The sequence below is a fragment of the Ovis aries genome, chromosome 26, assembly GCF_016772045.2.
Source record: "Ovis aries strain OAR_USU_Benz2616 breed Rambouillet chromosome 26, ARS-UI_Ramb_v3.0, whole genome shotgun sequence".
NCBI lineage: Eukaryota > Metazoa > Chordata > Mammalia > Artiodactyla > Bovidae > Ovis > Ovis aries.
This window is the reverse complement of record NC_056079.1, coordinates 27707466-27735330: the sequence shown is the minus strand read 5'-3', so window position 1 is coordinate 27735330 and position 27865 is coordinate 27707466. Positions and strand designations below refer to the sequence as shown.

Genomic DNA, 27865 nt, shown 5'->3' with positions numbered 1-27865 from the left:
AAGGGAAAGTTTTACGATCATCTTTCCCTCTTCTGAGCAGCCTTTAAATGCTCTTAAAAGGAAGAGCTCATATAAGATTCGATGTACTCCACGAGACTTTCTGGCTTAATAAACAACAACATTAAGACTTAAAGACATTAAGTACTTTCTATGTGTAAATAAATAGAATAAAATTATAAAAGGGTAATTATAGTTAATTTAATTACAATTAAATAGGAAACAAACATTTCTTATAACCAACACTTTATCTTCTAAAGAAGTGGCAAAGAGAAGATCTACTAAGAAAAATACATTTTCCATGTATGGCTGAATCCCTTCACTGTTCACCCGAAACTATCACAACACTGTTAATTGGCCATACCTTAATACAAAATAAGAAGTTAAAAACAAAGGAAAATTTTCTAAGCAGGCTCAAAAATAATGATATAAATTCATAGCAGCGCAACTGAATTTAGGTATCAATTTAAAATGGCAACTAATTGATAACATGATTTCATTTTGAAATGAAATATTATCTGACACAGTCTTAGTGATTTTTAACCCTGTATCCTCCTTATTAATTTCTATTTTAGTATTTGCAACTGGAATTCAGATCCCGTTGTTCACTTATATTTGACCTTTCATGTAGTTTTCCATTTTCTCCTGCCTTTCTTTTTCATTTGCTTCATCAGCGCACATTGTGCTTTGACATTTAACTTAATTGCTCCTCTAATTCTGCTTGATTGTTACTCTACCTGATCAAAATACTTAGCATCTGATTATTTACTTTCTGCATGATTCAATTCCTTTCTGGTCTCTTATTCTTCTGTCTAAGGCATGTTTGGGACCATTTCATGGTTCTCACCAATGGCTTTTAGGAGGAAGAGCAAAGGACAGTCAAAATGATTTGCACTTTGGAGACAGATCTGGTTCAAATACTATCTGGTTCAAATACTAGCTTTGTGTTCAAGAGTAAGTTACTGAACCACCCAGATGGTCATTTTTCCCATTTAGAAAACAGGGGACTCTTGGAAGATTTTTACAGAGATTATCAATAATCTAGGTAAAGGATCACTGATTCTTTGGACACAAGTTTGAGCGGGAGATAGACAAGGATAGGGAAGCCTGGCGTGCTGCAGTCCATGGGATCACAGAGAATCAGACATAACTCAGCGACTTAACAACAAGGTAAAGGAACTGGTGCTAAACTGGCATCTGATGAGTAATAGCAGGTGGCAAAATGGAGCAGATAGGGAAGAATCTCAATTTTGGTATCTATCAATCAGATGTAAAGCTTAATAGAAATCTGAAGATTTTCAAAGAGGCATGCTTTTCTTGAACAATTACTATGGTAATTAAAAATTGGGTTCATTTTTAAATTCTTCCAACAAAAAGTTCTTTTCAGAATGCTTTTCTAAATGTCCAGCTCAGGTCTATAAACGTAACCAAAGAATCACGGGATGATTTCCTTACCCTCTCTTATCAGCTAACCTTTTACCATGTCTTTTTTTTTCCAGGAAGAAGGGAACATAATTTGCATCATTTGGCTATAAAATCATTGAGTAGGCAATTTTTATATACCACTTAGCATGAATTTTGACATATATCTTCATGTGAAAAACTATCTACTTAGGTGCTATGAATATTTTCATCCATGGCAACTGCCTTTAAAAACATTAGGTGGGTGTTGTCTTCAATGTTAAAGGTTTTGTGCTTAAGAACTTTCACTGCTGACAGGGGTCTATGGAATGACAAATTGGGCAGAGTATTTCTGCTGAAGGGACCGCCCACAGAGTTCTGTCACCCTATTCCTGCAAAGGAGCTCTTAGCCTCCAACAGACCCCAGCAGCAGTCCCTGAATCCCTCCTGCCAGTCTGCTAAGAATTCCCCCTTATTCAAGCTGGGCGACAAACCCTGCAGCAGGCTCTTCCAGAACAAATGCTGAGGCTTTCACTAAAAACATCAAAACCAACATTCCCTTCCCTGCCAAAGCAGACACTCTATATTCATTGCAAACTAACAAAGAAAATTAGCTGTGATAGATAGAAGAGACACATACATCATACCTATTCCTTGGACGTTCTGATCTTGCATTTTCAACTAAGTAGCATTAAGAAACGTGGGGTTAAAACTTGAAATAATCCATTTCCCCTCCCCAATCCTTTAAAAGTATTCTCCCTGACATGCATTATCCTTTGCATGACACCCTCAGTTATGACACAATCATTTGAAAAGTCCTTAGATCATGAAATAGGATCACTAGGAACAGGAATAGTTGATAATAAAATAACTCTTGGAGAAAATGATGTAGCAGCTCTCTTATGTGGTCAGGGACTATCCTACATAGTGCTTGCATCCTTTAGCAGCAGAAAGAATAAAAATGATCATGGAATTACAAAGCAGAAATTAACTCCCAGGAGAAGCAAAGTGTGGACTGACTTGGGTACAACTGTTCTGAACCAACAGCCAAACACAGGAATAAGCTATAATTGTCGGAAGAACCGGGGCTGGAAATGGTGATAAATGCACCTTTCAGATTTTTGCCAGGCTTCCTTATATTTTCCTTAGTGGAACGCTGTGCACAGTCAGCCCTAAGCAGATCTATAAATTCTGCAGCGATATCCTTTGTCTTTGGCCTATACATGCTATATTGCTCAGTCAGTTTCCGTTTGGTAATTCTGCCAGATATTAATGAAACAGACAAAGCAGATTCTTCAGCCAAAACTGTAGAAACAGCATTCTTTTTAAGGCAGCTGGCAGGAATTTATAAGAGGTAAAGATTACAGTTCTGCCAAGAGAATAGGCTTTTGATATCTAAAAGATGACCTTCGTAGCTGCTTTTAGAAGTAGGCGACAGAGATCTCACTTACTCAGTCCTTAATAAACTCTGCCTCCTCCTGCTTTGTAACTAGTTTGTCAAAATCTGCGGGTAGAGTCAGAAACGACAGCGACTCAACAACAACAACGAAAGTAAGTGCTAACTGAACAGCAATTAGGAATATGTAACTATGACTTCATTACCTTTACGTCTGGTGTTTATATGGACATTTTATCCCAAACAGACTTTCTCTGGGATGTTACCGATTTCAAAATTATAAGGGAGAACGTGTAAGCACAGTAGTTCCTTTCAAGTGTTCACTCTCAACCTGGTCTATCAGGATAGACAAGTGACTCTCGGGACTAGTGACTAGTGACCATTTTGAGGAGGTCTGGACAGTTCTCCGACTTAACCAATGATGCGCAGACTAAAATTCCCATTTTAAAGACTCCCCAAATCCTGCACCATGCAATAGGATCCTTCCTTTCTAGCCTGGCTGCCTCCCTCTCTCCCTTTCTTCTTTCCATCTATCCACAATTCTTTAATGACCACCTAGACATAACAACAGCTAAAGTCCCTGCAGTGGAAATTTGTAAGGCTGTAAACAATTCTCCCTAAAAGGAGATCTTTACAGATAAAAGGTAGTGAAAGGACCCTGGAGTTAGCTGAGAAGAATCAGGTGCAAGGCACAATTTTGCCAAATACTATCTGCAGGACTCTGGTCCCAGCTACCTGTCTCAGAGTATTCAGCTACAAAAATGAGATATCATAGAATTGCTGCAAAGTTTGATAAAATGCTTTGCCAGCTGCAAAATTACACACAAAGAGATGACATGTTTCCATTACTAATGGCATAAATATGGAACAAAGAGAAGCAAAAACATTTCTGTCCGGACTCTGTAATTACATATAATCAGCCTCGAATGTTGTTTCTTGGTAAATTATTGTTTTACAAAATGTGAAGAGATGGTTTGATTTGGAGGGGTAACCATTGAGTGATTACAAAATATGAAGCAAATATTAATAAATTATTCTTTTTCAAAATCACTGTCAATAATTTATACCTATTCAATTTGCTTATAAAATAAAACTGAAGAACAATTGAGCTAGAAGAAAAAGAAACTATCTCAAATATGTAATTATTTTCAACTCTCCAGATCCACATAATTCTATAATAGTTCTTAAAATTTTTTTATTGAAGAATATGATTTATAATATATTGTAAGTTTCAGGTGTAATTCTCTAACATTTCTGACTGAGCTTCCAGGTTACATAAATTCAATGTATTTATAATCTTATGTGTTATCTGAACAGTTTAAAACTCCAAAATAGTTAAAAATATTAATAGCAACATGTCCATAGAATATGGGCCATATTATCAGTAACTAAACATTTTGGAAATCACATACTATTGCATACTTTAGTAAACATGCAGAATAAAATTTTAGGAGTAATTAAATGTTGGCTGCTCATTACTAAATATTTTCCCATAGAATCACACAGTGTATTTCCTGTAGAATACCAGGCTTTTTCTGCTCAAAGACAGTCTAAAAAGAAAATACTGCTGGAAAGGATGGTTTACTTTCTTGCTTGTTTTAAGTGGTGTTTTCCTTATCAGTGAAGTAGATAGTACCAACAAACCATAGCTATTACACAAAAGCAAACTGCTGATAAGAAACCAGCCTATTCTTCTTTGACAATTAGCAGGAATTAGTATGAGTGTATAGTGTTTACCCCAAGGAAGGATCATTAGATCCTGTCTTCCCTGAGGGAATGAGCCCTGACTAGGAGTTTTAAGGACAATTCTTAACAATTTACTTGCAGAAGATGAATTAAATCACTCCATGCAGTTTCCTCAATAACATACACTAATACTAACAAGTTTTATATTATGACATGAAAATACCAATCACTGCAAAGTTGCAGGGTTTTTTTTCAATCCTTACCTGTAATATTCTCCGTGGCTATGTATTTAGAAGTCTGCATGCTTCCTTGTTCTTGGATCTCCCAGTTTTTTAAAATAAATTTGAAATTACTATTTTTGCTTAGAATATAGCACCTCAGCAATTATGTACCAGAGCACTTTGAACTTCTACTAGGAAAAAGTGCTTATGTTGTTCCTGAAAATGATGCTCTGGCTCAGAAGATGAGCAGGAAAAGCCACGCCACCTAATGCAGTTCCTATAGATGCCAACGATGGGTGGGGAAGGCATTTGTTCTCCAAACAAAGATCCAGAGCCAGACAGAACCACGGAAGCATCATAGCTCTGGGTTGGCTTTTTTTTTTTTTTCAAGTAGTAATTCAATCCTTTGCTGAATAGCAAATAGATACTTGGGGGAAAAAAAGTGATAAGAGAAGATCAAAGAAACCCATCCTGACCTGGGTATTCCCAGAGCTGATCTCCTTGGCCTCAACTCTGCTATAGAGACACTTCCCTCGTCCTAAGGGAAGAACCATCATGAGACCATAAGTGGAACCAGAACTTTCTAAAGTAGAATTAGAGCATCTCACTTCATGGACCTCAGCACTCACTAACAAACTGGAAGTAATGTTTTTTAAGATTTTTTTTTTTTTTTTATGGAGACCATTGTTTAAAGTCTTTATTGAATTTGTTACAATAACACTTCTGTTTTATGTTTTGGTTTTTTGGCCTTGAGGCAGGGATCGAACCCACACCCCCTGCATTGGAAGGTGACGTTGTAACCCCTGGACTGCCAGGGAAGTCCCAAGCTGGAAATACTTAGAAGCTGGTAGATTACCCAGAAGGTAAGCATCTGTCCAAAGAATAAGCTGACAAGGGCTGATAGAGGTTAATTGGTTAAGTGATGGACTTGAGCTTTAGTATCTAATGTCTTATATTGAAAAAGTGGATACAAATCATCTCAAAAGAATAGTTTTGCAGCCTTTCATAAAATTGTTCAAGCAATTCACAAAAGTGTACAGGATGCCCAAGGTCACAGAAGTGAATCGGGACACACTTATTTTCTATTTTCTTATATGTATTTTGGGGCTGAAGTTGGTTCATAGGATTGCCTTTAGATTCTTCCCTCCCTTACAAGCTCTCTGGGAAGACTCTAGTATTATTTCTTCCTTCTTCAGCAGAATGAAAAGTGACCCATGGGGGTTTCTGCTGGTAAAACAAAATTCTAACTTTTGTTGTAACCCTGAGCTCATTTGTAGCTAAACAGAAAACAGATTCTAAGTTGCCAGCAGTTGCTGAGCAAATGCTTGGGTGTCATTAGATAGCATTATCCTTAGAAAAATAAAACTTGTCAAGAAAGGTTATTTTTCAAACAATAGATGTTGCTTTTTTTTTTTCTTTCTTACAGCACATTTCACTCACAATGATCACAGGGTGATCATTCTAGTCAACTGCTTCTTAGAGCAACAAGTTAATGGCATAAACACCTTTTGGGATGTCTTCATTTTGCTAAAGGAGTCTCCTACAGTGGATTGCTGGCTGGGTGGAGTCACACAAAAGCTACCTTTTCTTCCTTAAGCCAATAATCTTTTCATAGCGAAGAAGCCACTCCAGACATACAGGTCTGCTGTATATTTTCTATTAATTGCTGACAGTTTTATCTGAGTATACAATTTCCATAGCCGGAAGCCAACAAACTTTCAAGCTGTTTGTTGACTCTTTTCCTATTCATTGACTCTTTTCCTATCAGTAATTTTCCTAAAGGAGTAAAATCGATATAGCCTACAAAGCAAATACTAGCAATACACTTGACTGGCTTAATTTGATGTATTTATAGATCTCACCAATCTGCATGCAGGTCAGGAAGCAACAGTTAGAACTGGACATGGAACAACAGACTGGTTCCAAATAGGAAAAGGAGTACGTCAAGGCTGTATATTGTCCCCCTGCTTATTTAACTTCTATGCAGAGTACATCATGAGAAACGCTGGACTGAAAGAAACACAAGCTGGAATCAAGACTGCCAGGAGAAATCTCAATAACCTCAGATATGCAGATGACACCACCCTTATGGCAGAAAGTGAAAAAGAACTAAAGAGCCTCTTGATGAAAGTGAAAGAAGAGAGTGAAAAAGTTGGCTTAAAACTCAACATTCAGAAAACGAAGATCATGGCCTCTGGTCCCATCACTTCATGGGAAATAGATGGGGAAACAATGAAAACAGTGTCAGACTTTATTTTTGGGGGCTCCAAAATCACTGCAGATGGTGATTCCAGCCATGAAATTAAAAGACGCTTACTCCTTGGAAGGAAAGTGATGACCAACCTAGATAGTATATTCAAAAGCAGAGACATTACTTTGTCAACAAAGGTCCATATAGTCAAGGCTATGGTTTTTCCTGTGGTCATGTATGGATGTGAGAGTTGGACTGTGAAGAAAGCTGAGCACTGAAGAACTGATGCTTTTGAACTGTGGTGTTGGAGAAGACTCTTGAGAGTCCCTTGGACTGCAAGGAGATCCAACCAGTCCATTCTGAAGGAGATCAACCCTGGGGTTTCTTTGGAAGGAATGATGCTGAAGCTGAAACTCCAATACTTTGGCCACCTGATGTGAAGAGCTGACTCATTGGAAAAGACTCTGATGCTGGGAGGGATTGGAGGCAGGAGGAAAAGGGGATGACAGAGAATGAGATGGCTGGATGGCATCACCGACTTGATGGATGTGAGTCTGAGTGAACTCCGGGAGTTAGTGATGGACAGGAAGGCCTGGCGTGTTGCGATTCATGGGGTCGCAGAGAGTCGGACACGCCTGAGCGACTGAACTGAACTGAACTGATAGATCTCACCAGGCTAAATGCAGAAGGGCCACATTCTTTACTGTATTCTGCATTTCCCACCAGTATCAATTTGGCTGGAAGAAGGTCATGCCATTGCAGAAAATGCTAAACTGTCATTTTCCAGATTGGCCAAAAGTTTGGAGCACCAAAAAAATCACATCAAAACAAAGGGAAGTGATCAAGGATTCAGTTATTCAGGGAGCTGCTGCAATTACCATATGACATTTAATGACATAGGTTATTTTATTCACCAAGTAAATGAAAGTAGATGAAAGGTTAAAAGACAGAAACTATGAGGCAAATTCATTATCTTATTCATCAAATAAAAAAAATCATGGCATATCAAAATATAAGTCATATGGTCATTTCAAGAGATAATCAACACTGATGAGACTGAAAATCAATTTCTATAAAAGTACCTATAAAGTATTTTTATCCCCCAAATCAAACCTAATCAAGCATCCCGATACAGCTACTAATTTACAGGAAGAACATAGGTCAGGGGGAACATATAAAATAAAGTCACAGGATGGAACTGGAAAAACCCAAACTATGGAGGCTCTACAGGGCAAATAACTAGATTTCTTTAAAAAAAACCTTTAAAGAAGATAAAAAGACAAAGACAACTAGAACTTGATACAGATCCAAGGGTGAGAGAAAAGAAAAACCTAAAATATAGATATTAAAAAGAGATACATAAACCAATCACAATGAGTAAAACTTATTTAGATCCTGATAAAAGAGGCACTCTGATCATTGATTAGATAATACATATTACTAAAGGGTTATCCTTAATTGGTATATGTATAAAATACATTATGGTTATATTTAAAAATAGTCCTTATCTTTCAGAGATACATGCTATAATATCTCTACACTGAATAATAAGATGCCTGCGATTTACTTCAAAACAGTAAGAGGAAAGGAAAGTGAGTGAAATCAGGACCAAAAAAAAACTGATCACTGCTGAAGCAGATGATGGCTGCATGGCAATTTGTTGCATTATTCTCTGCACTTTCATATGTTCAATATGCAAGTTTATCTATAGGTACATGTTTAAATGTATGCTTGCTGCTACTGCTAAGTTGCTTCAGCGTGTCCGACTTTGTGCGACCCCATAGACAGCAGCCTACTAGGCTCCTCTGTCTCTGGGATTCTCCAGGCAAGAATACTGGAGTGGGTTGCCATTTCCTTCTCCAATGCATGAAAGTGAAATGCGAAAGTGAAGTCGCTCAGTCGTGCCCGACTCTTAGCGACCCCATGGACTGCAGCCTACCAGGCTCCTCCGTTCATGGGATTTTCCAGGCAAGAGCGCTGGAGTGGGGTGCCTCTGCCTTCTCCGAAATGTATGCTTACCAATGTTTAAAACTTAAAAATGCAAAATATAAATTTCAGGCTTTTAAAAAAGATGTCTTTATAAACTGGAATTAGAGTGATACTCTATGCTACCTAAAAGTATTGACTTCTGGCCACCTAAGTCATACTTGACTGTGAAACTCTTGGGAAGGTGGTTTCCTTAATATCAAGACTGAGCAAGAATGCTGACTTCTGCTTTGAAAGTTCTAGCCAATGCAACAAGGCAGAAATAACAAATTGTGGTATAACTGTAGGAAAGATGAAATAATCATTATTGGAAAAAGATATAATTGGATACTATCCATGGAGTTGGTTGCCACTTCCTTCTCTGGAGAAGACTCTTGAGAGTCTCTTGTACTGCAAGGAGATCAAAGCAGTCAATCCTAAAGGAAATCAACCCTGAATAGTCATTTAAAGGATTGCTGCTGAAACTGAAGCCCTGATACTTTGGCCACCTGATGTGAAGAGCTGACTCACTGGAAATGATGCTGATTCTGGGAAAGATTGAGGGCCAAGTGGAGAAGTGGGTGGCAGAAGATACGATGGTTGGATGGCATCACCAACTCAATGGATATGTGAAAGTCACTCAGTTGTGTCCAACTCTGCGACTCCATGGACTATACAGTCCATGGAATTCTCCAGGCCAGAATACTGGAGTGGGTAGCCTTTCCCTGCTCCAGGGGATCTTCCCAACCCAGGGATTAAACCCAGGTTTTCTGCACTGCAGGTGAATTCTTTACCAGCCAAACCACTAGGGAAGCCCAAGAATACTGCAATGGGTAGCCTATCCTTTCTCCAGCAGATCTTCCTGACCCAGGAATTGAACTGGGGTCTCCTGCATTGCAGGTGGATACTTTATCAAATTTGAACAAACTCTCAGAGATAGTGGAGGATAGAGGAGACTGGAGTGCCACAGTCCAAGGGGTTAAAAAGAGTGGAAACATGACTTAGCAACTGATGAAGAAATGGTTGGATACCTATATTAACTAGCAAGAAAATCTAATAAAATAAAAGAATTATATTCACAACAGCAAGAGTAAATATCAATTAATTAGGTCAGGTAGGTGTGATCCTAACAATAAATATGCAGAATGGGAGATACTTTGAAAGGGTGATATAGAAGGGGAACTGCATCTGTACTTTGGGTAGAAGAAGGCATTCTATTAAAGGGAAAAGCAAATGAATTTCTGGATGTAGAAAACTAAATCTCACATTCAATGAAAAGCAGTAGTTCAGTTTGGGAGATGGATTGTAAATAGGGAGGTGAAGTTAATGAGGCCATAAAATAATAATACATCCATATTAAAGAAGCCCTGGATGGAATTAATGTTTAATCTGTAGGTCATGGAGGGAGCTGGGCTTTTGCTTAGGGCCATAATTAATAAAATTAATGGTCTATTCTATAGTGTTTGGAAGGGGAGAAAAATGGAGACCAGGAGATCAGTGAAAAAGCTGATATGAAGGCCTAAAGAGAGAGGAAGACTGCTCAAAATAGCACAGAAACGATGGGAGAGGAACCGGCGACATATTGAAAAGTTACACTACTTTGTATGCTGCTGCTGCTACTGCTGCTAAGTCACTTCAGTCGTGTCTGACTCTGTGCGACCCCATAGATGGCAGCCCACCAGGCTCCCCTGTCCCTGGGATTCTCCAGGCAAGAACACTGGAGTGGGTTATAGCATATACATTAAAATTAAGCAAGAACTAAATGATGACATTTGTATTTCACACCTTGTATTGCACCTCTTTCTAAAGCATTCAAACAGCCTAAACACACATTTTCTCATTACTCTTCACACAATCTAGGAACTACCTGTGATATTATTAGACAGAGGGACTGAAGCCCATTCTGAATACTCAACACTCATCGGTAAAATCAAAATGTCAAGTCTTGCAGCCAAAACTACATGACTGATGCTTTCCTAATGTAACTACCACATATCTGTTGATATCAAGGAACCTGTTACAAGCAGACAATATTCTGGTTCGCCCAAAATTCTAAGTATACAGATATGTAGGTAGTGATAGTCTTAGGATTTATGAAATCATGTCCTTGACAGAAAATGATTCCCGACAAATCATTTAAAGTAATTATGTTCAGTATTTTGCATAAAGGAGTCTCTATAAAAGTATAGGGAAAAAACAATATTCAGACAACACAGACATCATCTTCCAAAGCTTTCAGTTCTCTCAGTCAGAAGAGGCTCTCAACATACTTCCCACTACGAGCCTTGCCTGGCCATTCTTGGTAAAGCTGATATGAAGGCCACTGCTATAGCACAGAAACGATGGGAGGAATTCATGACATTTGCACCTTCATCGGTAAATCGTCGAAATAGTCATGAAATCATGTCCCTTCCTGCATAAAGGAGTCTCTATGTATGTGTCCAAGCAGCAAAACTGTAGACATTCCCACAAGCTCAGTATTTTCCACACTGAGGCCAAAGTATATGAAATGGCACAAATTCTAGGTCACCAAATAACACACAGAAATCTTTTTTCAATATCGCTATGGCCATTTATATATGGTCAGAAAACAAAGTTTCAAACACACAACTTTATTTTTTCTTCAATTTTTTTTTTAATGGAAGTATAGTTGACTAGAAAAGGAAATGGCAACCCACTCCAGTATTCTTGCCTGGGAAATCCCATGGACACAGGAGCCTGGCAGGCTACAGTCCACGGGGTTGCAAAAGAGTCAGACGTGACTTAGCAACAAGACATCATCATCAACAACAACAACAAACAGTTGATTTGCAATGTTGTGTTAATTTCTGCTGTGCAGCAAAGGGATTCAGTTATACGTATGTACATTCTTTTTAAATATCCTTTTCCATTATGGATTATCATGGAATACTGGATACAGTTCTCTGTGCTGTACAGAAGGACCCTGGTGTTTATAAATGAAGCTTACATCTGCTAACCCCAACCTCCCCCTCCATCCCTTCCTAAGCCCGTCCCCCTTGGCAATCACCACTCTGTTCTCTATATCCGTCCTTCTGTTTCTGTTTCATAAAACAGGGTCATCTGAGAAACACACATAACTTCAAATGCTTCACCTCCAGAGAACACTTTGCCCTGCTGCCCAGAGGACTAGCTGGTCTCGTAATATTTAGTTCACCCTAGGTCTTATTTTTCTAAAGAACATATTCTTTTAAGGTTAGAGGTGGGGATGGGAAATACGACAGGCAAACCCCCGCCTTTGCAGGAACTGGGCCGAAATTATAAGTTAACCTGCATTACATTATGCCTAAAGAAGCTTTCCTTCAGGACTTGGGATTTTTGTTCTATTTTGTTTTTCAATTTCTAGGCCTTCACACTCAGGCTGAACAGACACCTGTTTTCCTACTGTTGCCATTAAACCTTGTTGTTCAATAAAAAGGAAACAGACAGGTGCATGCTTTGAACTCTTTTTCCAAAGTACACAATATATTAAAAACAAAACAAAACAAAACCTGGAGCCATGTGTTCAATGTCCTACTCTCATCATCTGGTCAAACTGTTTTATATACTGACATCATTTACTTGTTGGAAAACCTCAATGGAAATCATCATTCCGCTTACAGCTAAACCAAACAAGGGCACCTTGAAACACATTGTAAAAGAAAGTAGAGGAGAGAGGCCAGGATCTTATCAAAGCTGCCTGGCTGTTTCCCTGCTCTGGAAGAAACAGGGAATATTAAGAAGGTTCACATGTAGGGTCTTAGTTATAATTTATTGTTTTTTTCACATTTTTAAAATTAATCTTTAAATTGAAGGATAAGTGCTTTACAGAATTTTGTTGTTTTCTGTCAAACCTCAACATGAATCAGCCATAGGTATACATGTATCCCTTCCCTTTTGAACCTCCCTCCCATCTCCCTCCCCACGTTTTCTTTTACCTGGAGGTGATATATCTAGCTGGGCAATAAAACACTTCTATCTCCTGATGCTGCAATAATTCAGAACGGCTATGGTCTTCCTGCCTTTCAAATATAAACCACAGACACTGCAAGTCTGTATCTAATACAGATCTTTGCTCTTTCCATTCCTCACTGAGGGCTCCATACCTAAACACTGATGAAGGAAACAGCATACAGCAGGAAATCAGGGCTGAGTAGCCCCTTAGCTGTGCTGTGAGGGAACCATGGCTCTGCAAATCCACCCCAAAACATCCAAGCAGGCAGAACTCAACCCAACCTTAGCCCACATCCACTTTGCCAGTTTAATTCCTCCTGTCCCTATGCAGTTTCTGGAGAGCTATCAAACGTCTTCAGCTGAAATTTGTCACTTATGCAAAAAGTTTTTTTTTTTTTTTTTAATATCCTATGATGCTAGGCTATTTATTTATTTAGCACTTGCTATGCAGTGTGTGGGAACTTAAGTTGCCTGACCAGGAATTGAACCTGTACCCCTTGCACTGGAGGCACAGAATCTTAACCATTGGACTGTCAGGGAAATCTAGGAAAAGCTTTAAAAAGAAGTCAAACACTTTGCAGAACCAAACAGTAAGTCTCAGTAGGAATCTGTGCTCAGATAAGCAATTCCAAATACCTAGTGAGAACTCGCCAGTGACTACCGTAATGGGGAAATCCAGCCAGTGTTAGTCATGATTCTGAGCTCCACTAAGGAAAAGTTCACAGACCACAGGCAAGTTCTGGTTATATTTCTTAGTGGAAACAAGACATCCGAGACAAAGGTCATCTTGTTAAGAAGAAACCAGAGCTTGAACCCTGTTCTTTCAAAAGACCTGTTTGATTCATGGCTTGTCCCTTAAGGATGCCTTACTTCCTAATAATACTGAAATATAGAGCTCTTTTGTTAAAAGAAAGTTTTTTTTGTGTGTGTGATTACACACCTTGCTAGTGTGTTCGATACTTAATCCCAGGGATGTAAATATCTTCATAGACATCAGTCCCAGGTGGGTGATCGTTTCTGTTGAGGAAATTGCTTCTCCCTGTATCTTAATGCCTCACGTTCTATGTCCCAAATTTCAGTGCTTCCATTTTTCTCAGAGTCTAAAGAACTCACAGAAGTGAGTCATTATTCTACAGATGCCACACAAGTTCCTGGAATTACATGGTGATAATGAGAAAAGGATCTTAATTACCAGACAGATGTTGTTAGAACTCAGTAATCCTTCACCGCTCCTTCACATTGTTTTCCATTAAAAGGTTATCACAACCTGTCAAATGGCTGCATGGACCTATCACAGCCACCAGACTAGGCCTGAGGTCCATGCTTGGGAAGTTAATTTCCCACTTGGCAGAGCACTGTTTGTGTGTGTGTGTGTGTGTATGTGTGTGTGTGTTTGCTTGTGACTATCACTTTCCTTCCTTAGAAAATCAAACTGCACTCTGTTACCCATTGACTTAAAGCTGCTTTCTACCTTAAGATTTTTTTGGGGGCGGGGGGGCGGGGGTGGGTAGAAAAAAGTGACAGGACTTGAAGAATTCATTTGTAAATAAGGACGGTGGCTATTTTGTCTTTAACACAATCTCATCAATCCTGGAATCAAAGCTCTTTTCCTAGAGCTTATAAAGTGCCCAAGATATCCCATGATTTCCCCCCATTTTTGTTTTCTAGACTTCTTGTTTTGTTTTTAGTCTAATTAGTTGACATTTTTTCATCATAAAGTCAAATAAAATTTCCAGCAGACTGAATAGAAACGAGTTCATTATTTACCAATATGGGTAAAATATCTGATTATTCTTTAAAGTATTTCAAAGTCAATGTTAATCCTTTGCCCGATGCAATCCTTCAAAGAGCCACCTAGTGATTCTGTTTTCATTTTTTGTCTGTTTGTTTGTTTTCAGGATTTGAAGGCCATTTCATCTGTGAATTATTTCAGTTGTAAATAACAAATTTTAGTCGCTCAAAGGTGAACAAGCAGGACACATGGAAGAACAGATGGAAATTGTAAGCGAATGCATAGTGTCAAAATATTTCTTCTAAAGTCAGAGCTAGACATTGGCACATCCACAGTAATTTTCACCGAAAATGCTGGCCACACATATTTTTAAAATTAGAAAAAAAATCTTACCCGTGAACGTTAGAGAGAAAGTACACAAAAAAGTAATCTGATGGCGGAGGGGAGAGAAAGAGAAAACAAGAAGGATGTTGTTGGTTCTGGGAAAGCTTAGCCCTTCTTGGGCCCTAAAAGTGAATCTGAAGGTCAATTCAATCAGGAAGGTCTGGGATGCCAGTTCTGTGATATAAAGAAGGATGAAGCATCCTTCAGGGAATAAACTTAGTCCCAGGAGGATTTATTCCAACTGGAGGGATTTTTGATGCTGAAGCGAAGTGTGGTTAGTTTCCTTGGTTTCTTTTTCCCTGTTGAATGCACCATATTCCTTAGGCCGAGAGCCTGGAAAATTGCAATTTATGGTAAAGTCTAGCTTCAAATCCTGACATGAAGTTGGAGTTTCCTACACAGAACCAAAATAATAGCAACATGGCCATAAGAAAACCTACAGAAATGGAAGAAGTGATGAAATGGAGTCTGTTAAACAGGCAATGTGACCTATGCTGCTGGAATCACATTCTAGAGAAAGGTACCCCAGGACATACGGACAGGTCAAAGAGAGAAGGGGACTGAGCAAGGAATTGTTCTTCATTGTTCAGTCGCTAAGTTGTGTCCAACTTTGCAAGCCCATGGACGGCAGCACGCCAGGCTTCTCTGTCCTTTACTATCTCCTAGAGCTTGCTCAAACTCATGCCCACTGAGTCACATCCATCTCGTCCTCTGTCGCCCCCTTCTCCTCCTGCCCTCAATCTTTCCCAGCATCACATGAGTCTTCTTACTTGAGGGACCAGTGCTCCAGGCTCTAAAATGATACTCCTGACCATTTGAGAAACTCTGTGAAAGAAGTCATGAATGACCCAACTCTAGAGATATGAAATACATCCGATTTATTGAAATGTCTCCTCTATTTTATAAGGAATTCTGTGACTTGGCATAAAATGAGGTCAGAGCAGAGTTCCGACTGTTCTTAGATCAGACGACCAGGGAGCAGAGGTCTAGACAGATAGGATCCCTCACTCTCATAACTGGTGACAAGAAACACCAGGACTGGCACTGAAGTCTTAGTCACAAGTACCCTGAAAAATCATCAGGAGCATTTCATAATCCCAATCACAAAGGGATCACACCCTCATTGCTCAGCTAAACCTGATGACTTAATAAGGTAAAAATGATATGCTTGAAGTTGGAGGAGAGAAGTTATCATTTCAGCAAGATTGACAGGCATCTGTATCAAATCCAAATATAGAACTTGCAACTGTTAGCATTTCCAGTTCCTCAGGCATAAATTAAAATAAGAGACAAGTACCTTAAAATTATTCAAAAGTTGAAGAATGGGCATGCTTTGTGGCTAACTGGGAAGCAAATGCTAAATTCTCCATCAGGTTTCTTTCATTCTCTACTTCTACATTTTCTACTAAAATTCATTCTACTTAATCTTCATTCTCTACTTCCAACTCTTTTTTGGTAAAATATATATATGTATATATTTAAATATATATATAATGATAATAACAAATATGCTTGGTTACCTTTCTGAATAAGGCTCCCAGACACTTTAAAGGCAATTCCCACTATATATATATATATATATCATCTAAAAGGGAAATAAAAAATGAAAAAAAAAACAGGTGGTAAAGGATTAAATTGAATTATCATCATTACCTGTGATAGGAACTGCCCTTCTCTGTCCCAGAAGCATCAATGTCAGAAAGACTGTCCTGATTCTTTAATCTTTGGTAGATTTGAGGAATACAAAGTACTTTTAGGAAACAGTTTCTATACAATGTCAGGAAAAAAAAAAAACCCCATCAGATTAATTAGGGGCTCAAAGAGAAAAGTACAAAGAAAAGGGTCATGTCAGACTTACTAGTTACTCAAGTGAATTCTCCTGCCCAGTATCCAAGTATGAGATCTTAAAAAGCAGTGCTTTTCTGGGAATACAACCCTTCTGCTGCCTTTCTCATTAACAGAAGAAACAAATCTATCCATGATTAACAGTCATACTTCTAGAATATGACCCAGAATAAATTATACCACAGTGAAGCTAAGACTTAAAACAGCAGAGATCACATTAAATATGTTCACAACTACCATTTCTATTGGGCAAGCTATTTACCATGTTCTGGCTTTAAGGTAATCTTCAAGGCAGGTAAGGGAAAAGCACAAAAGAAATGAGAAGCAGAGAGAGAAGACATTTTATGATTCCAAAGATGGAAGAATTCTCTAGATATTATATTTTTATTCTAAGCATCTTCCTCTTGATATCATAAAACTTCATCCTTTTCTTTAGTTATCTTGTCTTCTGCAGTAGAAATCGTATCTGCCTAACCTAATAGGTATCTAGCATTGATACCATTGGCTGTAAATTGGTAGGGAATGTCTTTTGCTTTTATTCTCTCTGTTCCATTTTTTTTTCCAGGAAGGATAAATAAATGCTAAAGAATCTCAAAAATTATCTGTAAGGTAAAGGCAATACAATCCTTAGCAAAAAACAAGATGCATATTCATTAAATGCCTACAGTGTCAGATAGTCTAGCCCCATGGTCATCAAAATTAGCCCTAAGAAATAGGTATGGGCTTCCCTGGTGCTTCAGTTGGTAAAGAATCTGCTTTCAATGCAGGAGACCCAGGATCGATCCCTGGAGAAGGAAATAGCAACCCACTCCAGTATTCTTGCCTGGAAAATCCCATGGACAGAGGAGCCTGACAGGGTGCAGTCCACCAGGTCACAAAGAGTCAAACACGACTTAGCAACTAAACCGGTGCTACCCTTTTTACAGATGAAGAAACTTAGGTTGAAAGAAAATGAACTGCAGGCCTGTGTTCTCAGAGTAATAAACAAAGTGGAGAGAAATTCTAAGGCAGGTTGACTGCAAGCCCATAATATATCCACGAAAGCTTTCTGTCTCACGATTCTTTCAGTCCAGAACTACCTGTGACCGTGTAGTAAAAAATAAACAAACATATAAAAAACTAACATCCTATCCACAGAATGAGAAGTAATATTCTTCTACCTTCCATAAAAATCACTTTCTGAGTATGTCTGTATGTCGGAAATGAGACTCAAAACATTACTTTTACATCATGCGTTCTTAGCAGAAGACAGGACAATGTTAGTCACATGAGTGCTATTCTAATCTTAATTCAGGTAAAATGTTCAGTCCATGTTATCTAATATTATACTGTGTATTTCATAATATGCAGATAAAGTGGTTGTCTTTTCAGTTAAAGTTTTCTAAGAACCAGAAAACTAAACCATACTGAATAGTTTAGGCTGAATTGGGAAAGTGATCAAATAATTTGGCAATATGACCATCTGATGTGGCAGTGTTATAATGGGTCTTATCTAACCTCCATTCAAATTATCCTTATTTTTCTTTTTAAAGTTCTTTTTTTTGAAAATAATTTAACTTTCATTTATTAATAACCTCCAAGTTAGAAAAACCCACCTCATTTATTTCCTTCTGAAGCCAAAGTAAGAGAAAATTATGGAGGTACATATTACAAATGCATGTACAAACATAAATATACAGATTTATAGACATCATTGGAGAATTATGGCAGCAGGATCTATTCCAACTGAAATACCAAATTAGTTAAGATGCTTGAGCAATATCTAATATTTGCATATGATATCTGATTGACCTCAGTGCAATTTAATACCACTAGATCCTTTAAAAGTTGATTGAATTCAGCAAAGAGATATGGAGAAAAGAAAAAAAAAAGTGTATCTATAAGAAATGCACATAAATTACATAAAATGAAAATTATCTCTAGTGACATTTGAAATTAGGCTCATTTTGTTGACCTGTAATTTTTCTCTAACTTCATTTTCATATAATATCTAAATCACCCACAAGAAGGTTTTAAAAATGGGTCCTATGGTAGCACTCTTAATTGAAAATCAAATGCTGGGACTTTCCTGGTGGTCCAGTGGTTAAGACTTTGCCTTCCAATGCAGAGGGTATGGATTTGATCTCTGGTCAGGGAGTTAAGATCCCAAATGCCTCAAGACCAAAAAAACCCCCCAAAATATAAAACAGAAGAAATATTGTAATAAGTTCAGTAAAGATTTGTAAAATGGTCCATATCAAAACAATATTTAAAAAAAAGGCAAATCCTGACTACCAGATAGTTTAAATGAATAACTATTTTGAAAAAAAGGACTTTCTAAATAGTCTCTAAATGAGACCACCTTCTTTTGGTTAGATTTCACATAAGGATCATCTAATCAAAACTGCTTTACATATTCATCCCTAACAAAATGAATGCTATATATCAGAGAGTGATGGACATAATTAAAGTGTTCACTAATGACAAAGGACTGCAAAATTGAAGAAGAATGCAGTTGCTTAATTTTTGTCAACTTATCTCTATTAGTAATATGGTAGCTCTTTTACTAATTTTTTATTCACTGTCAAGTCTTATCTTTACTTATTAAAAACTTGAAATATTGCAAATCATAGATTTGCTCAAAGTCAGTTAAAGATTGTATATTTATTTCTGCAGTAAGATAAGACAATTTTTCAAGCTATAAGTGTGCATAAGAGACGTGATTAAAATATTGAATTTTGTACTTCCAAATGCACCATTAACATTTTTAGGTTAGCATCCTTTGTTTCCTAAAAATAAGCAGTCAATGTTAAGCAGAAATGTCAAGAAATCAATAAAAAGTAATTAGGAAAAGTGTTTAATGTCCTTGAGAAAAGCTTTGAAGGCTGAAAGGGGAGCTTTGATGGAATGAACAGTCAAAATTCTTATGTCCTCCCCCCACCCCCAATAAAAAGAAAAGGCAATCATGCAAATTACTTTATTTAAAAAATAACCATATAAGTGCCAAATGTCACCTTGGGCCATACTGCAGTTAATGAGGTTTCATTATAAAAATTCATAGCTGAAAACTGTCTTGCAGAACTGATTCCTCTACAAAGTAACTGGATATACCCATGCACATTCACAGACAACAAAGAAAATATCATTTTAACACACAGATGCTTGGGTAACCATTTCTATCATCTCTGAGCAAAGACATTGAAGGAAAGGAAATAATTATCGAGTGACTTCAAGAGGCCAGTGAAAAATGACCTTACAGAGTTCTCCCAGTAGCCTGTGCGTTCTGTACTATTTCTCCTACTTATTGGAAAGCAAAATGATGTCTCAGAGAGATTAAAGAGTATGCCAGCATCCTATATATCCTTATTTTTAAGTTGGGACTAGCATCACTTAGTGGAGAAGGAAATGGCAACCCACTCCCGTATTCTTGCCTGGAGAATCCCAGGGACGGGGGAGCCTGGTGGGCTGCCGTCTATGGGGTTGCACAGAGACGGGCACGACTGAAGTGACTTAGCAGCAGCATGCACATTTTAGGGCTTCCCTAGCGGCTCAGTGGTTAAGAATCTATCTCCAATGCAGGAGATACAGTTTTGATCCCTGGGTTGGGAAGATCCCTCGGAGACAGAAATGGCAACCCACGCCAGTGTTCTTGCTTGGAAAATCCCTTGGACAGAGGAGTCCGGTGGGCTACAATCCATGGGATCACAGAAGAGTTGGACATGTCTTAGTGGCTAACCAACCAACCACGCCTTATTTAAAATAGAAACCCAATTTTCTAAAAGGCAGCTGCAGCGATAACTTTAACAAAAATCACATTCCTTCAAAAGGAACAAAACACGAAGGACATGAACTTCTCAAACATATTTTCACTTACGTGATTGTTTTGAAGCACACAGCTTCAAAAAACAAAGGGCTGTACTTAAAACTTCTTTTTCAATATATCTTTGATAGAAACATTGAAGTTGAATTATCTTAACATACAGCACAGGAAATCCACTCATGTAATTTCAAATATTGTTGGCTATGAAAGAGAAACATTATCGCTTGACAAAAGGTAACACTTTATTTCACATCCAGTTTGGAATAGTCTCTAATTTTTTCTCTCTCTTCTGAATCTCTCTGAAAACGATTCTGAGGAAGCATTTTGCCTTACTGACTTCTGTGCCTACCGTCGTTCTCTCAAGAGTATGAGAAGATTGGAAAGAGAACCCAGCTCTTGAGTTTGTACAACTTTCTTACCTTAGGACACTATTACAACTAATTTTAGGTAATATTTTGTTATTACTGCTAATCAAAATAAATATAACACTGCATGTTTATTTTATAGAAATAGATGGCAAGTCTGCTGTATCTAATAATTGGTTATCAGTTCAGCTCAGTTGCTCAGTCATGTCTGACTCTTTGCAATCCCATGAGTCACAGCACGCCAGGCCTCCCTATCCATCACCAACTCCTGGAGTCCACCCAAACTCATGTCCATTGTGTTGGTGATGCCATCCAGCCATCCCATCCTCTGTCGTCCCCTTCTCCTCCTGCCCTCAATCTTTCCCAGCATCAGAGTCAGCTCTTTGCATCAGGTGGCCAAAGCATTGGAGTTTCAGCTTCAACATCAGTCCTTCCAATGAACACCCAGGACTGATCTCCTTTAGGATGGACTGGTTGGATCTCCTTGCAGTCCAAGGGACTCTCAAGAGTCTTCTCCAATACCACAGTCCAAAAGCATCAATTCTTCAGCACTCAGCTTTCTTATACTTGGCTATAAATTACTTAAATTAAGTGAATTAAAAGTATCATTTATCAAGTGATAAATAAGCATTGCATCCAAGCACAAAATTCACTTTTTCTTGAAATGTATTGTTTTCTCTTTATATGGATTGCTTTTAATTTTTCCAGAATATTCAGATAACATTGGAGGAAAAGAAACAAAAAACTTCCTTCACAATAGGACTTTGTAAACTTAGTGAATAATTGAAACTATATTTACTTTGATAATAAATACCACTATCTATAAAAAAGATTCATTTCTAAAGCCTTCTTTCTTTTTGAAATCCTAGTCCACAGGATTAATTCTGACTATTGGTTTTAATGACCACTGAAACAAGTTATACAAGTGAGACTAATATTTGGTGAAACATGATTTAAAAAAATTTAAAATTCTAAAAGAAAATCGCCAAGCCTTCCTTAGGTCTTCAGTTTAGCACTACTACAGAGGAATTTAAAAAATCTTTTTGAGGATCACACATTGTTTGTCATAATTAAAGGCTAAAATTCCTAAGAGAAAATGCTGGTTATCTTTTCCTTAAATTACTATTATTTTATAATTCTATAATCTTGGGAAATCACATACACACTTATGCACACTTACAATGCCTCTTTTAAAGGTTTAATTTTCAAGTTTAACTTAAAAAAACGCATACTGGCCGTCCAATGCATCGAAGTCTTTTCTCAGGCATGAGGTCAAAATGATTCCATTTGACTTGCTCTGTAGGATACAACACGATGCTTCAGATCAAATGAGAAAACTATACATACATTTTTTGCCTTGTTTGCCTACTCAGGATTCTTACAAGTCCCAGGAGAAGAAAGATCAATGAGTGAAGATATAAAATCATTCAAATACATCTATGCCAACATAAGATCAACTTATAAACAGAGTTAACATTTGAAAATCTTCAGTGAAGTTTTCATCCAAGATGGATTTCTCCCTCATCCATCACAAACTTTTCATCTCATGACCCTGCTATGAGCTCAGTCAGTCCTCAGAGACAGATTTAGTCTCTGTGAATCCAGTCTAGGTGTCTATACTTTGGTTTGGATAATTTTTAAAAAATGTGTTATATTTCTTTTGGTAGTGCATGGGTTTAATTGTGCTGAGGCATGTAGGATCTTGGTTTCCCTGACCAAGGATCAAACTCACGTCCCCTGCGTTGGAAGGCAGATTCTTAAACCACTGGGTCACCAGAGAAGTCCCTGGATCATTTTTATGAGTCCTGTTTATCTCATTCTGCTGGAGCATCTCTCTGTAAGCCAATTCCTCTGACTCAACTTATATCCTTTACATCCCTGGGTCTCTCCTCCAGTCCCGCGGTCTGCATTCAGGCAATCTTCCCTCGTGCTGTTCACGGCTGCTGCTGCTGCTGCTAAATCGCTTCAGTTGTGTCAGACTTTGTGCAACCCTAGAGACGGCAGCCCACCAGGCTCCTCCGCCCCTGGGATTCTCCAGGCAAGAACACTGGAGGGGTTGCCATTTCCTTCTCCAATGCATGAAAGTGAAAAGTGAAAGTGAAGTCGCTCAGTCGTGTCCGACTCTTCACAACTCCATGGACTGCAGCCCACCAGGCTCTTCCGTCCATGGAAGTTTCCAGGCAAGAGTACTGGAGTGGGGTGCCATTGCCTTCCCCGGTGCTGTTCACTACCCATTCCTATGTGTTTGGGTTCCTGAAGGAATCTCATTCTTTTCTTTTCTCTAATTTACAGCCTAGGACTAAACATTTTGTCTTTAATGATAAACTTGGTATTCCTGGCTTGGATCAGACTCTCCTCTCACTCTTCCTGGTCTTCTGGCTCCTTCTACTCCCAACGGCTTTGTAAAACCATCTGTCTGATTCAGCCACAGCCCTCAGGAAAGGAAAAAATGCTGGCTCCTCTGTTTGGCCCCAGCCTCCCAGCAGTGTGGGTTACACAAGAAGGCATGAGGCTTCTTCCGCCATTTAATAGTCAATAGTCCTTGTTTCTTAAAAGATAATCTCTCAAAGGCAGGGCTCAGTTTTCATCTCTAGGTCTAGAAGCACAGGCCCCTTCTTGGATCAAGTTGACAAAATCTACCCCTCCCGCAGCCTCCACACACCCTGGATTGCCCCTTTCTTTGCGTTTTCATGGTCTCAGATTCAAGTCCCAAGGCAGTAATAACTTCAGGGTTCATCATACTGTCAATGGAAAGGCTTGCTTGTTGGGGTCTGAGCAGTCCAAGGACGGGTCATGCACAAATTCTTAGCGTCAACAATATTTATTCCATGTTTACAGGGCTCACTATGAGGACACGAAAGCCCATCTGGAGCTCACAAATTAGGCTGAGTTTGCAACAGAACTGTTATGCCCGCAGCACAAGGACCACAGAATAGAGAATAACCCGGTGCTGTGAGTCAGAGGGAAGATGAAGACAGGCCGAGACAACTTTTCAAACTGTATGCGACGAACATAGCTACCAAGGTTCCCTGGAATGGAAGTCCAGAAGAGGGGGTGAAATGCCTCATTCATCACATGTTCATTTCACTTAGTCACTATGCATGTCATGGACACAGTCATAACCGGGAACAGTTTTCAGACAGAAAAGAGTAGAAAGAACATTGGATAAATGGAACCAGTTCACAGGACAGAGATTTGTTTGGTTAAGGGGCTCGAATTTTGCCATATGCAGAAGGTAGATGAAATTACCTTCAGGTAGATGTTTATTGCTACTGGTGGTGGTGGTTTAGTAGCTAAGTCGTATCCGACTCCTGCGACCCCATGGACTGTAGCCCGCCAGGCTCCTCTGTCCGTGGGATTCTCCAGGCAAGAATACTGGAGTGGGTTGCCATTTCCTTCTCCATGTTTATTGCTAGTGGTAATCAAAGTTGACCATATGAAACGATTACATATGTAAGTGGTAGAGACTGGGTTCAATTAATGGAAGCTACAGGAACACTAGTTCTCAGCTGAATATACAAAAAATACTGTAGAGCTAATCAAAGATAAAATAGATGTAGGCTGCTCATTTTTTTGTAACAAAAAAGCTCAGACTAGTTGACAATTGTTTGCCAACGGGACTCACTCAAACTCAAGATTGCTTCCAACTTTGAGGTTCTATGGTTTTATCTTATTTATTTTTGTGTTACAGTAAAACTTTACTTATGGACATTGAAATTTACATTTCTTATAATTTTCATAGGTCTTTACTGAGGTTCCCTTCACTCTCCACAGTTATTTGCCAATGGCACAAACAGAGGCTGTAAATTTCTGACACTGAACTTATCGAAGTGCACTAACACTTTTTTTGTTCTTTTTAAAAATTGAAGTATAGTTCATGTGCAATATTGTATAAGTTACAGGTGCACAATATAGTGGTTCACAATTTGTAAATGTTATATACTCCACTGACAAAACATCAGCTATATCCCATCTTGTACTTTATATTACATCTTGTACTTTATTTTACACCTAAAAATTTGTAACTCTTTTTCCTCTACTTTTATATCACCCCACCCTCCTAGGGGTTCTATGATTTTAGAAAGAGGATTAAACAGTAATATCAGTGATACTAGTGGTTCGCACTAAACTCAACGATGTTCACATTTAAGCACGATCGGACATGCGTATTACAGATCACAAAGCGCTACATCTTAATCTTAATTTCAAGCATCCTGATTCTAATTCCTCAACTTGCAACTGGCACATATTGGGACAGGAAGCCCCCCACATATTTCCTACTTCTGTAAATCTCTAAAGGGAAACCTGTGCCATTTTAGCAGGTCAAGGATAGCAGAAGTCAGTTAAAACATGTTGTCATTTATCATATGCTGATGGCTATTCTTAAAAGCTGTATTTTATTAACATGAAACAAAATCATTTGGCTACCAAAGAATATTTTTTTGTGTGTTCAGAATTTCAAAATACATATAACAATAGAAACAACTACATTTTATTAAGTCAAGCTTATACTTTCAGTGGTCATAAAAAGCACATCCCAATTATCACAAATCTAGAATGACAGGCATTAACTGCATCTCTGTCCCCACAGATTACTAATTTCATTGATGAGACTTCCTATAGCTTTTACTGGCCATCAGCAGATGAGTGGGAGTGGGGGTGACCAAATGCACCAGGACCAATAAAACCTTCCTATAAATGATAAATATGAACTTGCTTGTGCTCTGACTTGAAGAATCAAGTCACTATATTTTAGTGGTGATTTTCAAGCAGAAATATTTGAACTCACTCCACTAGTTTTATGACAGTAGTGGCAAAATAAAGCATGGAATAATCAGATATTCTACAAAAACACAAGCAGTATTTCTGCATTTTTCTCAAGTCATAAACTGGTTTGAGCCTTGGGAAATCAGATTTTGCCTTTTAATACAGATTTTGAACTCCTTTTGTTTGTCTATTATGCTGCTATCTCATCATAAAATACGTGAGAACATGTTTCTAACTTTGTGTGACATGGAGATTCATCTTCTACCCATTACACAAAAGTTCTTTTCTTGTGTCTTCTGCAAAGCAATTTTTACAATTAAGTAAACTTTAGGAGACTTCAGCCTGATGGTGTCATAGCTCCTCAAAGCAAAGTATTCTGATAGATTCTTAAAATAAAAAAGAAAGAAAGAAATGATCATTTCAAAGAGGCAACTCTAAAGTCATTCAATCCAGCTCAATAAATGGCCATAAAAATTCACAAGTCTGTCACACTTTTCGTTTAATATGCACCCCCCACCCCTTGCTCTAACCTGAACTGACTCCTCAGAGAGATAAAGGATAGGGGAAGAAAAAGTAAGGAAAAGATTCTTTTTAGCCCACCTGGCATATATCATTCCTCTCTAAGATGGCTGGTGGGCAACTGGCAATTTGTTAAATTAAGTCATTTCCTTGGAATCATTCTTCGTGACTGAAGGGCCACAGTTTTGGTCTATAATGAGCCATTAGTTTAAAAGTGCCTGTTCAGCATATTCCTTTTTCGCTGATGGTATCTGAAACTAACCAGTGTGTGTGGCCATCAGCACATGCAAAGAAGTCAGAAGGACAGTGACAGTGAAACCATCTTTATCAGGAATCACTACTGCATGAGGCCAGTGTGTTCCTATAAAAGACTTCCTTTTTCAATGGCTGAATTTGTTCTATCCATAGCTCAATGCAAACAATAGGTATTTAGTCACTGATCATCTTAAAAGTCCCCCAGTTAAAGACCAGAGCATAAACTTTAAGTTGTGTGAATACTTTTACTCCAAATTCTTGGTTCCAGATTTTTTAAATAGCTTGCTTTATTAAGATTTTTTCAAAAGAAGCCTGTACATAGGAATAGACTGTCCTTTATCATTTTCTTTTCTGTACAGATTTTCATTTCTATCATTTTCTTTCCTGTGCATAGACTGACCAGAAGGAAATAAATTACACTCTGTTTATATATCAGCTTATCAAAAAAGGACATGAAAAACTGCCACCAGAACAGCCTCGTACTTAAGAGTCCTTATCAAGCCCTGAAGTCCTAAAAGAAACTATTTTAGAAGAAAAATAAGTAGACGTTAAAGAGAAAGTAATACAATAGTCAGTTGTATGTAAGACATAAGATTTGTTTTCGTGTGTGTATGTGGTAGGAAAATTCTTTTTCTTAATCGTATTGCTATTGCTATTAGTACTATTGCTACTTCAAAGATATACACCTGATAGCCACCAGCTGATGAAAAATCCAGAGATTTCTTTCACTGCAGGCTCCTCCCACTTTTGGGGGGATACTGGTATCAGGTACAATTAAGAATATTAAACTAAGCAGTGAACTTTGCATGTCCCTTCATGAGCAGAATTTTTGGTTTACTGTTATTAGAGGGAAAAAGACTAATTTTATTTGATTCTGTTATTGATCTTCTGACTTTTGATTTGATGTCTCAGATCCCATTAGAAAAGCCTAAGGCATCAGAATAATGGTATTGCTTTGCACGTAAGTTTTATAAGTATGGCATTATAACCCAGGTCAAATATTTGTGAAAAGAAAATAAAATTTTTAAAATATATACTGCGATACGAAATCACAGTATCACAGGACAAAAGAGATCAAAGTACTTCTCTGCTCATTGGGGGAATGAAACAGATGAAAAGATGTTTCAAAACCAATAGTATTGATGAGAGTATTCAGCCTCTCTATAGGACAAGAGAAAAAAAGAAAATCTGAAGATTCCTAGGAGGTCAGGGCAATCCCTACTCTGATCAGTCCTGTTTGTGTTTAGTTTCTGACTGGCTTAAAATCCTGTGAGGCTCCAGGGCCTGCCAACAAGGTTACAGAAGTCGGGGATGCCGCTACAATCTTCATTTAGTATCTCTGAACCCCATTCATCCTTTGACCAAGATAAATACCATTCTAAAGAAATCCA

At 38.1% G+C, this 27865-nt stretch overlaps 1 protein-coding gene across 15 annotated transcripts in view; it reads right to left on the bottom strand.

Moving 5' to 3' along the window:
* The window catches only part of NRG1 (neuregulin 1), a 242658-nt gene that overhangs the window by 42961 nt on the left and 171832 nt on the right, over positions 1–27865 (bottom strand). The window lies entirely within an intron of this gene.